Raw genomic sequence first — 14,968 nt, 5'->3', positions numbered from 1 at the left:
GTTTCCAGGTGATGGAAATTTTCTAAAACTGACTGTGGTGATGGTTGCATATATCTGTGAATACGCTGAAAGCATTGAATTGTACACATTGAATCGCACACTTTAAGTGGATGAACTGTATGGCATGTGAATTATATCTCAATACATCTGTAATTAAGAAAAAATAACAGCAAAAAGAATAAATTGTGTATACTCATATAACTGAATTTCATACAGCCTAGAATAAAATTTTAAAAAAGACTTGTTACATGCAATGACATGGATGAATTAAAATATAATATAAAGTGAAATAAACCAAGTACTATAAAATATTTACCAAGTAATTCATTTCATGTGAAATGTCAGAATAGACAAAACTAACAGGGGGATGAAGAATGCTACTATTAGTTAATTTCTTGAGCTGGGTTGTGGTTGCCGGGACATGTTTGTGTTAATCTTTGAAAGTTTACTGAAACGTATTTGTCATTTGTACGCTTTCCTGTATGCTGTACTACAACACAAGTTTTATTAAAAGTATTTCTAAAAATCCAATTGTTCAGTAAGTTGTCCTATAATATGCATTAAAAAAGAATTTAAAAATACACGAGCATTTCAAAAGTTATTTTTTGTGGGTTAGGGTTATGGAGAATTTATTTTCTCCTATATATGTCTCAGAATTTTCCAAATGACCATGGTAGACATATATTACATTTATCACCAGAAAAAAATACTATTAAAATACAATTGTCTGAGATAATCTTGTGTTACTTTTACACTAAACTCATTTAGTTCAAATGTGGGGACTTCAGCTTTTTTGCTCCCAGATGAAAAGAGCTTGTCATTTTGGAGCAAAGGAGGGCGTGGCAGTTGGTCAGAGTGTTTCCTGGTAGCCTAGGAGACTGCCAGGAACTCATCACTGGCCACCGGCCTAGGGGGAGGAGCTGAGGTGCAGGTGCAGGGAGGGATTCAAGAGACTGAACTAAACCTGGGTGGGTCCCAGTCCTCATAAAACCTGGATCCTAACTGCAAAACTATGGTCGGGCCTAGGAAGCGGTGGAGGACTCACTGGCGCTCTAGCCTCTGTGCTGGGTGCATTAGTGATTAGGCTTTAATCACAGTCCTCATGATTCTATTTTTGTAAGGCCAGCAGCTCAGAGTGGTTTTTACATTGTCAAAACAAAGACGAATACGCTACAGGGCCAGTTCCAGGCCCAAATTCTAGAGTATTTGCTTTCTGGCTCTTTACAGAAAAAGTGGGTAAACTTCTCGATTAGAGACTCTAGGCAGAATTCTAAGGTATTTAAAATGTTTACCTGAGAATGCGCTTGCTGGCGAGGCGGAGCCGGCGCCGGCGTGAAGCAAGTGTGCCCAGGGGCACTGGTACCACGCGATGCTGGATTGCCTAGGCTGGTCAGACGGAGCAAATCGGAATTCACCGAAGAAAATTCACCTCTGAAGGATCCAGTCTGGAAAGGGATGGCCAGGCTCTTCCTGGACAGGGGTGACCAAATGGATGAGGATGCTCTCTGCAGCCCTCGGCGGATCGCAAAGGAGCAGGGCTCCGGTCTTCTATCTGGGAAAGCATCTTTGTCACTCGTCGAGAAGCCAACGGAGCCCCTGCGGAGTTTTCTTTCCCTTTCTCTGCGGCGGGCAGAAGCAGCGCATTGAGCGGTTCGCCGGGCTGTCTGCAACTTTGCGAGCTGAGCCGCGTGGGTGCGGCCGGCCGACCGGCGCGTGCGCAGTGAGCTCTCAGCGCCTCCCACCGCGCAGGCTCGGCGTTGGCCTCCGCGCCCCGGGCTAGTGCGCCGTTCTCGGGTCCCCTAGGTCGCGGGGCAGCCGGGGCGGAAGGGCTCGTTCATTATTTTGAGAGTTTGTTGTGAACGTCATAACCCTTCGTCCTTAAATATTGCCGATACTTGACCTACGCAAGAGACAATGTCATGTGATTCAGCCTAATATCTCAGTATGTATCCCCTCAGAAAAATGGATTGTTCTACATTTTCAACCCCGCGCTATTGACATTTTGGGCAGGATGAGTTTTTGCTATCTGTGCCCGTAAGGTGGGGGTGACGGGGTGGGATGGGGGTGTCCTGAGCTAAACAATCACTATTTAGCAGCATCCCTGGCCTCTACCCATTAGGTGCCAGTGGCAAACCCCTCCCCCAATTGTGACAACCAACGATGCCTCCAAACACTGCCAAACCCAAAAGGTGTGGTTGGGGGGTGGAGAGGGGAGGGGTGGTGGTGAGGGTTGGGGGAAAAAGGAGAGGTGCAAAATTGCCTCAATTGAGAACCACAGGATCACAATGCGCATCATCATACTTAGGAAATGTAATTGTTAGATTACAATAATCGGATATATTTCATATTTGAATTTCCTCAGTTGTCCCAAAATGTCCTTCTTTACCCTATAGTTTGTAAAATGTAAATCCGAGATTTAACAGGAATCACATAGTGCATCAGTAAGAATCATATATTGCAGTTGTCAAGTCTCTTTCGCTTCCTTCAATATAGAACAGTTCCCTAGCCTTTTTTTGTTTGTTTCTCCTGGTATTGACATTTCTGAAAAGTCTAGCCCAGTGGTCTTCCAGAATATCCTTCAATTTGGAGATGTCAGATTGGTTCCTCATTATACGATTCACGAGTAATATGTATGTACACACGAACATATATGCAGGAATTCTACCTACGTGAATTTTATCTATTTTCAAATGACTTTTTAACTGTCATAACATTTAATTTAAAAAGCACCCTCTGACCAGCGATTTGAAATATTTTTATCACATCCGTAAATTTCCACATTATATTTGGATCTAAGATATATTTTCTTTTTTTTCCACGTTGATCTTATTGTCTGCTTATGGGCTAATATTATACTGTTTTTATTAGAGACTAAATTTCAGTATCTGGTAGGGCTAGACTGCGTTATTGCTGTTTTCTGAAGTTTTTTTTTTAATATGCTTGGTTATTTTTTCATATAAACTATAGAATATAGCTCCGTAAAAATACTTTCTAAAAAAAAAACTTTTGCATATCTTTTCCGTTTATGATGTTGCATTTTCCTTTTGACATTTTCTTCCTTTTGAAAAGCAAGGTTTATTTTTTCTCTTGCTCAAGTTTCAGCTTTGTGTCTTTCAAGAAAGCTTCATAAAGGTTTTTCACTTGTTAAATTTATTCTTAGAGTATTTCTCTTTTTTTGTTGGAATTATCTCTTCTACTTTTCCTTATAACGGCTAGGTTCTTACATAAATTAAGGTACTGATTTCTGTGTCTAATTTTGTATCTTGCAACCATATTGAATCTCCTGTTGCTTCCAGGAGTTTCATGTTGATTGTATCTGCATCTCTGTTTACACTTTTATATAATTGCAGTGATTATCCATTTTGAATTTCAAATTGCCCATCTTTGGTCATTTTTGGCTCCTTTATTTGACACAAGCTCAAATGTCTTGATTGCTTTCTGACACTGTAAGAGTTCCAGTGTCATATTGTACATTTACTGCCTCAGACGTAGAATCAGTCATTTCTTAAAGGTGTCCTGATTGCTTCTAGTGAAAAAGGTATTTGGATGCTACAACCTGCACTTAAAGATGTTCATGGTTAAATGGCTTATCCCCTCCCAGACTCTTCAACCCAAGATCTAGGAGAGATGTAGTTTTTCAAAGAAAGATGAAAATAAATAATAACTTTGTGTTGATATTCCAATTCTAATAGAAGATTATAGGGTTTTTACTTACTTGATTTTATATTGCATCTCTTCCCCGATGCTGAAAATCATGGCTCCTAAATGATATTAACAGAATAATTCACTTTTCTCCATAATATATATAATAGTTTCCAAAATCTACCAGTATTACAACTGTTAGTAAAAATGTTAGATGTAGTTAAATACAGTTAGGCTTATTTATCTCATATTTTAAAATCTAGGTTGCTTTCTGGGTGCAGTGGCTCACCCCTGTAATCCCAGCACTTTGGGAGGCTGAGGCGGGTGGATCACTCAAGGTCAGGAGTTCAAGAGCAGACTGGCCAGTTGCGCCACAGTGCTGCAGCTTCGGTGACAGAGGGAGACTCCAAAAAAATAAATAAATAAAATAAAAAACTCGATTGCTCAGTTAAAAAGAAAATTAAATCCAAAATCCAAAAGGGAAAAGAACCTTAAATATATCTAACGTTTTCTTTTTGAGTGAAATATCTAATTCATACATTTCATTATTTATTTAAATTATCAGTTTTGTTCTGAACACTCTAGCTGCATCTTGTCAATTCTAATGTCATGTTTTCATTTTTTTCTAGAAATTCTCATTATTAATTGATACTTCCCTTTGCGGCAAGCTATGTTTAATAGAAAAAATTTAAAATTCAAGATGGGGCTTTCTTATGTTTTGATTATAACTTCCTAGTTTTATCATTATGGTGAATATTTATATTATATTTATGTGATTTATTGAGGCATACATGTCTGTATTGTAAATTAGAGTCAATTTTCGTAAGTGTTTTTGTATTTTTTTGTCTAAGGTAAATGTACTATAGTCTGCTATTATTAGTGTATTTCGATTTCTCTTTGAATCTCTTATAATTCCTACGTATGAAAGTAGCTGCTGTGTTACTCACTGCATACCTTTTCGTAAATCTTTTATTTTCACTGTGAATTGTAGCCTTTAGGATTATAAGATGTTCTTTGTCGCAATAATGGTTTTTGGTCTGAATTTTATTTTATTGAATTTCAAAATCTCAATTCTTTCTTTTTTTAATTTGCATTTTCTTAGTAGACCTTTACCCATCCTTCCTTTCATTGTTAGCATTTCTGAATTGTTTTGTTTTAGGTGGGTCTTTGTCTTTTATATACAGCATAGAGTTGGGTTTTCCTTTGAAATCAACCTATTTTTCTTTTTGTTTTAACACTGAAGTTGAGCCCTCTGTTGGCTGATATGTTTGGTCTCAGTTATCTCCTGTATTATATTTACCTGTGTAATATGTAGCGTATTTGATGGTGGTAAGTGCTATTGAGGAAAATAAAGGAGAAAGGGTGCTTAAAAAATGCTGGGGAGAATATTCTATTTTAAATAGGTGGTCAGGGAAGGCCTCACGGAGGAAGTGATTTTTGCACAAACACTTGAAATAGGCAAAGGAATGAATCATTTGGATAAATGAGGTAAGATTGTTCCTGACAGAGGACAGCTAGGCCCAAGGCCCCGAGGCATAGAGTACCTAGTATGCTCTAAGGAACAGCAAGGGAGCTAGTGTGATCAAAGCTGGTAAGCAGGAAAATAGTAGGAGATAAGGCCAGAGGATCAGATAGGGCCCTGTCAGTAGGGAGCAAAGAATCCCTCCTTCAAGAGGAATTTTGGTACCAGATGTTGAAATAATACATCTGCTATACCACAGTAATAAATTAATGACTCTATGAGAACACATAAATCACCCTGGGAATTCCAGTCGAGGTAGGAGAGGAAACTAGGCTTGCGGGTATGATATTTTGGGTACAACTCAAATTATGCATAAAAGAAGTTTCATATTTGCTAACTTTCAGGGTTGGATTACTAAGAACCTTTCCCAACCTGTACGATTGCAACAATCCTTGAATATTCTTCAAGTCTCTCATATTTCAGTTTGTACTTCATATTCCACCTCCAAACATATCAGATATAGATAACAACTATAGCTTTTGGCTATTTATCTGAAGCTGTGCATTTACAGAGGAAGAATCTTATTGCAACATTCACATTAATGAAAGGTATTTTGACTAATGTTCAAAAAGCATGAAAAACTAAAATTCTATACTCAGAAGCTTGATAAAGGACAGAAAATGAGAGATTTTTTGAATTTTTTAAAAAAAGTCAAGTATTTTAAAAGAGTTTTTTGTATTTTTTGTGTTGTTTTTCTTTTTGTAAGAAATCTGTTTTGACAGAAAACTATATGGCAGATGTGTGCGTGTGTTTGTGTGTTTTGGGGAGGAATAGGGATGAATTCAGTCTGTAATCTGGAAAAACTGTGTATAGGATGGGAACAGAGAAGGGACAAACTTTATATGTATACACAGGATTACTTTTTCCTTTTCATGATGTGTTTTATTTGGAAGCATTTACATCTTCTCTTTTTCTTTTCCTCCTTTTTTTCCCTTCACCTTTCTTTTTCTTAAGCTAAACTGTCACAGTGAAATACTGTGACTAAGCCACAACTCATATAGAAAACTGAACGGTGCATTGTAAAATAGGACACAAAACAAAAGACTTCATCTGAGAGCTGAGATCATCACGAGTACACAGACCCACTGCAGTAATTCAACAGTGTTTCTCAGAGCCCGGGACAATTTCTTCAATTCTTGGTATCCTACTGCCCCCTGCTGTTCATGTGGAAGCACTGACTACAGAAATTAAAGTTTTCATAACATTGCACAGGTTTTAGTGCAGTATTAACGTGCTATCAAAGAAAGTTAAGTAGTTCAAAGATTTAAACAGAGTAATTTAAGGAATTGCTTTCTAAAAGGCTGAATATCAAACATATTACAAAGCAGCTTTCTCGACTCTCTAATATGTTGAAGAGAAATCTAATCCAGTTATTTGGCTCGTGAATCTGGTTTCGTTTTTAAGTTTCTGAGGGGAGCAGAGCAGAAGGAGGCAATTGAGGTAGCTTAGAGATAAATTGGTAAAGAGAAAGCAGGGAGTAGATGGAGAAAATGAAAGGAAAAATGTGCAAGAAGGAGGGGGTAATGAATAATTTACATCCTCGAGGGTAAAGCAGTTCAGTCCTGAACAGATCGTTTACATTCCTCAGGGGGGTCGGGCAGAAATGGGCTCCACGGAAAAGCCCGGATGGACCATTTGTGAGCCTCACTTCTGCTTTCTGCTCCTGGATTTGATCATGGAAACCTCTCATAGCCGGTAAGATGTGAGTTGGGGCCTCTGAAGCAGGGCAGAGGCACATCATCTTTGGAGCTGATTTCCTGGCCTTCTCTGCAATTTGTGAAGAGCTCAGGGGCTGTGTCCTGGATGTAAGTCAGCCCACGTGCAAATGCGTATGTGTCAGCATGCGAGTTGGATGTTATATGTTCCAGGTTTTAGACTCTGAGGGCTGCTAGTTCCTGCATGGCAGACCTTCCCCTTGGGATTAAGTAATAAGGCGCCAGTGTCCCCTGTCACTTAGTAAAAGTAGTTAGAAGCTTGGGGCCTTGCTTCAGCATTTGTTTTTTTTGCTGAGACTCTTTCTCCATGGGGAACACGATTGGAGAAGAAACATTCAGTATTTAGAGAATTAAATGTATCCATGTTATGATAAACGTAGAAATCCAGTCCAAACTGCTCTTGAAAGATGTAGTTTTTGCTATAAATACTATAGGAGTGTCACTTCTAAAACTTCCGAAGTTCCTACTTCAAAGGCACAATGATGGATTTTAAGAAATAAAACTTTAAGACAATATTTACGTGGTTTATTTCAGGTAACAATTAATAACCTGATTCCTTAATGCTTGGGGCTATGTTCATAGCATTGCTTTTAGTGCTATCATTTTCTATTTCTCTTGTATGACATACTGTATTAGTCCGTTTTCATGATGCTAATAAAGACATACCTTCACAAAAGAAATAGGTTTAATTGGACTTACACTTCCACGTGGCGGGGGAAGCTTTACAATCATGGCAGAAGGCAAGGAAGAGCAAGTCGTCTTACATGGACGGCGGCAGGCAAAGAGAGAGAGCTTGTGCAGCGGAATTCCTCTTTTTAAAACCATCACATCTCGTGAAACTTTTTCACTATTACGAGAACAGCACAGGAAAGACTTGCCCCTGTGATTCAATTACCTCCCACTGGGTCCCTCCCACAATACGTGAGAATTAAAGATGAGATTTCGGTGGGGACACAGCCAAACCATATCATTCCTCCCCTGTCCTCCCAAATCTCATGTCCTCACATTTCAAAATCAATCGTGCCTTTTCAACAGTCCCTCAAAGTCTTAACTCATGTCAGCATTCACTCAAAAGTCCACATCTGATACAAGGCAAGTCCCTTCCACCTATAAGCCTATAAAATCAAAAGCAAGTTAGTTACTTCCTGGATGCAACGTAGGTACAGTCGTTGGGTAGCCATTCCAAATGGGAGACATTGGCCAAAACAAAGTTCCTACAGGCCCTGTGCAAGTCTGAAATCCAGCGGGACAGTCAAATCTTAAAGCTCCAAAGTGATTTCTTTTCACTCCATGTCTCACATCCAGGTTATGCTCATGCAAGTGGTGGGTTCCCAAGGTCTTGGGCAGCTCCGCCCCTGTGGCTTTGCAGGGTATAGCCTCTTCTTGACTGTTTTCATGGGCTGGCGTTGAGTGTCTACGGTTTTTCCAGGCGCACGCCGCAAGCTGTTAGTGGATGCACTATTCTAGGGTCTGGAGGATGATGGTCCTCTTTTCACAGCTCCACTAGGCGATGCCTCCGTAGGGACACTGTATGGGGCCTCTGACCCCACGTTTCACTTCCACACTGCCTTAGCGGAGGTTCTCTGTGAGGGCCCCACCCCTGCAGCAAACTATTGCCTGGGTGTCCAGACATTTCCATACATCTTCTGAAATCTAGGTGGAGGTTCCCAAACCTCAATTCTTGACTTGTAGGCACCCACAGGCTCAACACCACATGGAAGCTGCCCGGGCTTGGGGCTTGTACCCTCTGAAGAAACAGTCTGAGTTGTACCTTGGCCCCTATTAGTCACCATCGGAGTGCCTGGGACGCAGGGCACCAAGTCCCTAGGCTGCACATGGCATGGGGACCCTGGGCCCAGCCCAGGTAACCATTATCTCCTAGGCCTTCTGGCCTGTGATGGGAGGGACTGCTATGAAGACCTCTGACATGCCCTGGAGACACCTTTCCCATTGTCTTGGGGATTAACATTCAGCTCCTCGTTATTTATCCAAATTTCTGTAGCTGGTTTGAATTTCTCTTCAGAAAATGGGTTTTTCTCTTCTATCACATTGTCAAGCTGCAAATTTTCCAAACTTTTTATGCTCTGCTTCCCTTTTAAACTGAATGCCTTTAACAGCACTGAAGTCACATCTTAAATGCTTTGCTGCTTAGAAATTTCTTCTGCCAGATACCCTAAATCATCTTTCTCAAGTTCAAAGTTCCGCAAATCTCTAGGGCAGGAGCAAAATGCTGCTAGTCTCTTTGCTAAAACATAACAAGAGTCACCTTTGCTCCAGTTCCCAACAAGTTCCTCATCTCCATCTGAGACCACCTCCACCTGGACCTTATTGTCTATGTTGCCTTCAGGCTTTTAGTCAAAGCCATTCAACAAGTTTTTAGAAGTTCCAAACTGTCCCACATTTTCCTGTCTTCCTATGAGCCCTCCAAACTGTTCTAACCTCTACTTGTAATCCAGTTCCAAAGTTGCTTCCACATTTTCAGGTGTCTTTTCAGCAACACCCCACTCTACTGGTACTGATTGACTGTCTTAGTCCGTTTTTCATGCTGCCGATAAAGACATACCTGAGACTGGGCAATTTACAAAAGAAAGGGGTTTAACTGGACTTAGTTCCATGTGGCTGGTGAAGCCTCACAATCATGGCAGAAGGCAAGGAGGAGCAAGTCATGTCTTACATGGATGGCAGCAGGCAAAGAGGGAGAGCTTGTGCAGGGGAATTCCTCTTTTTAAAACCGTCAGATCTCATGAAATTTACTATCATGAGAACATCACGGGAAAGACTTGCTCCCCTGATTCAGTTGCTTCCCACTGTGTCCCTTCCACAACACGTGGGAATTCAAGATGAGATTTGGGTGGGGGCACAGCCAAGCCATATCACTTATTAGTATTTATTTTCTCAGAGTTATATTCTCCATTTGGGCAGTGCTAAAGATGTGAAGAAACATAGAGCAGGCTGTGTCTTTAAGACCTTTATAGTAATTTAGAAAAATGTAGAACCACAGCATGATAATCATGTAAGAGTGAGGTGGGGCCAAGAGTAAGATAATAATCTCCCCATTGTCTTTTATTCTATCAGTTTACCCCATGCCCTCCCCTCCCTTTCCCTCCCCTCCCCATCCCATCCCATCCACATCCCCTCCCATTTCTCCCTTCACCTCTTTACTATTTCATTTTATTTGTATTGATATTTAAATTTCAAATCAAGAATACTGGCTATTCTGTTTATATAATTTTGCTCAATCTGTAGTACTCCAGGACATAGTACAATGTTTGCATATAGTTGCAATAAATCTCTGTTGCATGAACACCAACACACTTATTAATTGCCTAGCATTATGCTGCTCCTGTGTAAAACAGATGTACATTTGATTTCAGGAAAGGAGAAAAGTTAAGTTGGAGGCAATTTATGTAGACCTATAGGAAGAATTAGAAATATTTGTTTGTATTCAGATTCTTAGGGGCGATGAGAAAGTTTGTTAATGATAAAAGCTAGAACACAAAAATTTCACCTCGTAAGTACCTGTGGAAATATTTATCTTTAATGGTTTTCTTATGTTGCTAAGAATGATCAACTTTTAACATTTCCCTTTATGTAGTTCCTTATCAAATCTGTGTACACGCACCTACCAAAGATAGGGTGGGAACTTGCATCTTTTATCAATCCTGGAGAGCAGATGAACATGAGGCCTGTTTTTCAAAAATAAATTTAAACTTATTTTTTTTTTTAGAATCAAGAACTAACTTACCAGTGTTTCACTGTACAAAATTTACAGTTAATCGAAACCTGGTTTTGCCTTCTTAACTGTTTGCGACCCAAGTTGCCTGCTCTTATTTAATTGTTTTACTTAAATTGTATTGAATACTAATATCTAACAAAGTTGTAGCCCTAAGTGATTCCAAAATTTCATTAAGTTATTGAGAAGTGGATCTTCTCTGCAAGTGTATTGTGGTGTATACTATAAAGTTGTATTTATATTCTCTTTTCTTCCCCTTCTACAGTGCCAGGGACTCCTCATAGAAAGTTTGGAACTATTTTCTGTTATGTGGCAGTGGTAGAAATTCGGATGGAGGAAGTTCACAGGGTTAAAAAAATAAATTGTTGATAATAACAAAATAGTTTCAAGGCCTCTTTTAATTCTCATATTTTGTGATTTTCCTTCACATCAGACATTGCATAAAGTATGTTTAAAAAAGGTCCCAACTTTTGAGTTTCATTTCAATTAGACAGTAGTTTACTGTCCAATTCAATCACTAGGAAATATTTTGTGAGTGTTTCATTGCGTAGGGTGCTGGAATAGATGCTGATTAGAGAGAACTGCACAGACGATGTTCCTGTCCTCAGGTTATTTATAATAGAATGTGAGATGAAAATTTTAAAAAGGTCAAAACACAGAATTAGAAGAAAAGATGAGTAAAGTATTTAGCATTTTACTTCTATTTCAGTAAAATGTCTCTTGGAAGCCTTGGGAGGCAGGATAGAATGATTAAAAATGTTCAAAGAACAAACCTTCATCTCAAATTATCCACCTAAAAAGTTGGAATTCGTAAGTGTAGACCTCCTCTATAGATACAGCAAGGAATCAGACTTCCTCTATCCGCAGACCCCCTACATCTTGTTTAAGCCTGGATCATCTCAGTTTGGATTACGGAAAACCAGTGGAAATTGTTAGAGCTTCTCCTTATGGATCTTCCTTGCAAAGCCAGATAGATAATATGGTTGAGATTTAGAAGGAAAAAAAAAGGTCCACGTGACTGAAAAAAAAAAAATGTGTTACTGAGATGCTGAAAATATATGATTAAATAGCTCAGATAGACATTACAAATAATTTATGTGTCTTTTAAGTTGGTCAGTATGAGGTTTGTATTTAAATTGCATCTCTCCTCAATTCAAATTGCCTTAGGCTTTTGGGTATTTAAAAATATTTTGTATTCATGAACACTTCTTTTATAATTGATGTGGATGTTTTCTTATAGCCCAAGTCTAATTTGTAAGCTGGAAAGTTCATTTATTTATTCATTTCACATCTATTATATATTTACTATGAGCCAAATATGATGGTATGATAGTAGGGAGTTTTTTTTGAGATGGAATTTTGCTCTTGTCGCCCAGGCTGGAGTGCAATGGCGCGATCTTGGCTCACTGCAACCTCCGCCTCCTGGGTTCAAGCAATTCTCCTGCCTCAGCCTCCCAAGTAGCTGGGAATACAGGCATGTGCCACCATGCCCTGCTAATTTTGTATTTTTAGTAGAGATGGGGTTTCTCCGTCAGACTGACGGATTTGGTCAGGCTGGTCTTGAAGTCCTGACCTCAGGTGATCCGCCCGCCTCAACCTCTCAAAGTACTGGGATTACAGGCATGAGCCACTGTGCCAGTCCTGGGATTGTTTTTTAAGTTAACTGCAAAGCTTACTTACATTATCATGAGCTCTATTTACCTAAATTCCAAGAAATTCTGCATGTGGGACAAAGCAGGGTCCCACCAAGTGACCCTGCTACACCTTGTCTAGATCTCTGTTGTAGCACTTACTGCATTTTTCTTTTTGACATTAATTTTGTCAGCTGGAATGAGAGCAGAGCGTGGTCTGGTTTGGTCTGATTGTTACTGTGTCCTCAGCACCTAACAAAACCTACAACACAATAGAAACCCAAAAAGGGTGGCTTGGATGAGCAAAGCATCATGTACACATGCATTGCTCTGTCTAAGGGCAATTTTATTCACAGTGGGTGTTAAGGCCATTTCACACTCTGGCATATCATCTCTAGGAAAAGGCAAAACCCCTCTTACCTTAATATCTTCCATAATTTGACTGAATATTGAGCCGAAGCACTTTAACATCACAGTGAAATCTGATTCAAGTCATTTTTGTAATAATTATACCTTAAGGTTTAGATTGAGTTATTTGGGGGATATTTATGAGAACAACTATTTTATACTATTCTTAAGGATATTTTTCAATTTCCTGGTAGGTAAAATCAGGCTTTGGAGAAGCAGTTCTTGCCTGGAGAGACTGATGAGGGGTTCTCTGAGACACCCTTCCTAGCCATCCAGCATTAATTGCTTTCCATGTATTCAGTGGGTTTATGTCCACATAAATATATTTTATGAGTACTTTGAGAATGAAACAGTGCTGAAAGGAGACAGCAGTCATATGCAGCCAGAATTTATGTGAAATTACTAATCATTCTCATTTCGGGTAGGAGTAAATGATGGTACTTTGGAGTGAAATTTCTGGTTCTGTCCTTATAGCTCATACAGGATTGTCATTTACTGCTGAGTAGATTGTGCATTGCACAAAGAAACACATCTAAAGTGTACACTACTTATATAATAGACATTATAAATTTGAATATTTATTAAGATAATTTTATGAGCAGTAAAGTGTCTTGTTTTAATAAAATCAGTATATTATGGCCAATTTTATTACAGGTGGAATAAAATTTGATGAAGAGGTACAGTGTTTTTTTGTTTTGTTTTGTTTTGTTTTTGACATAGAGTCTCACTCTGTTGCCAGGCTGGAGTGCGGTGGCACAATCTTGGCTCACTGCAACCTCCAACTCCTGGGTTCAAGCAATTCTCCTGCTTCAGCCTCCTGAGTAGCTGGGATTACAGGCACATGCCACCATGCCTGGCTAATTTTTGTATTTTTAATAGAGACAGGGTTTTACGATGTTGGCCAGGACGGTCTCGATCCCCTGACCTCGTGATCCACCTGCCTCGGCCTCCCAAAGTGCTGGGATTACAGGTGTGAGCCATCGTGCCTGGCTGTTGTTTTTAAAATTTATACAAAGGCTGTATATGGACTTGTGGTGGCCTGAACTTGGACAAGTTACATAACGCCTTTGGCTTTCATATGGAGATATTAATACCTACCTTGCTAAATTGGTTATAAATATTAGCTGTGTGTGGCACACAGTCAGTGTTCAATAAATACTTTAGAATGAATATTAAAGCACTAAGCATAATGTCTGTGATAAAGATTTGGTAAATTGTGGCCCATTTTTGCCTTGAATGAGGGAAATTTTAGATTAATAGTATATGTGTAAATATATGCCTTTGAAGATTCTTAAGTGTTTCATATTTTGCACTTAATTACTGCATGGTACTACCTAAAATGTTCCTAATAAGATGTTTGGGATCCTTCTTTAATTTCCTGAGGAGTACACATCCAGTATAAAGGAAATTATGACTATGTGACACATTGAAAGGAAAAATTAGTGACTCATAGTTGAGCTGATTTTGGAATCCTAAAATATTGGAATCCTAGGTTTGGAAGGAAACATTTAATCCAAACTACCATCAGTTACTTGAATTTCACTTTATTTATCAGATATATATTGATCAGTTATTATATGTTGGAACTGTACTATGCTTGAGGACTACAAAGATAAATGAGATATTCTTGTTGAGAAGTTACAGGTCTTCACGTGAACATTTCCAGGGACAATTCACAATTACTAACCTTATTTTTAGGAATCTCTCTTATGACAATTCAAAATTTATCTTTCTCTATCTTTCATTTATTGGCTTAGCTTTTCTATTAAGAGTACAAATAAGTAAGCATAATTATTTTTTAGAAAAATCTTTCTTATACATGAATGAAATTGAGTTTCTTCTGAGACATCTGTTCTTCAACTGAAACATCACTGCATTCCTCTGCTGTTCCTCAAGCCTCTTCACCATTTTGCTCACTCCTCTGAATGCCTTCCAGGTTGTCTGCTAAGACGTGGCACACACACATACCAGGGTATCTACAGGCTCCAGCTGTAGATCAGCCATCACAGAGCAATTACTTTCACATATCAGATACCGTCTTTCAAATCTGTGGCATGATTAATACTCATAACTGTCTGATCAATGTGTACTATAAACTGTTTCATCCCTATTGTTTTTTAAAAATTGTATTTATTTTGCACATGTTACCATAGAAGGTATTTTTGAAAGAATATAGATGATCTCTCTAATTCCTTAAGGAGCTTTTCATATACTGTTCCAACCATCAAAATGATAATAATGAGGGCAAACCTTGCTAGAGCTCTAGATTATTGAATTACTCTTTGGAAGTCATTTTTGGTCCAGTTAATTTATATAT

General features: G+C 38.9%; 1 long non-coding RNA gene across 3 annotated transcripts in view; it reads left to right on the top strand.

The window, feature by feature from the left end:
* Nucleotides 1–1,747: 1,747 nt before the first annotated feature.
* The window catches only part of LOC105550388, a 123,920-nt gene continuing 110,699 nt past the window's right edge, over nt 1,748–14,968 (top strand). The window contains exon 1 of one of the 3 annotated variants that reach the window (XR_001007705.1): nt 1,748–1,942. This is a non-coding gene — a long non-coding RNA (uncharacterized LOC105550388). The remainder of the gene's footprint in view (nt 1,943–14,968) is intronic. The other 2 variants (XR_001007704.1, XR_001007706.1) reach the window with 2 other exon arrangements.

Source organism: Mandrillus leucophaeus, unplaced genomic scaffold (genome assembly GCF_000951045.1).
Source record: "Mandrillus leucophaeus isolate KB7577 unplaced genomic scaffold, Mleu.le_1.0 Scaffold113, whole genome shotgun sequence".
NCBI lineage: Eukaryota > Metazoa > Chordata > Mammalia > Primates > Cercopithecidae > Mandrillus > Mandrillus leucophaeus.
The sequence above is the reverse complement of the archived record's forward strand: the minus strand, read 5'-3'. Positions and strand labels throughout refer to the sequence as shown.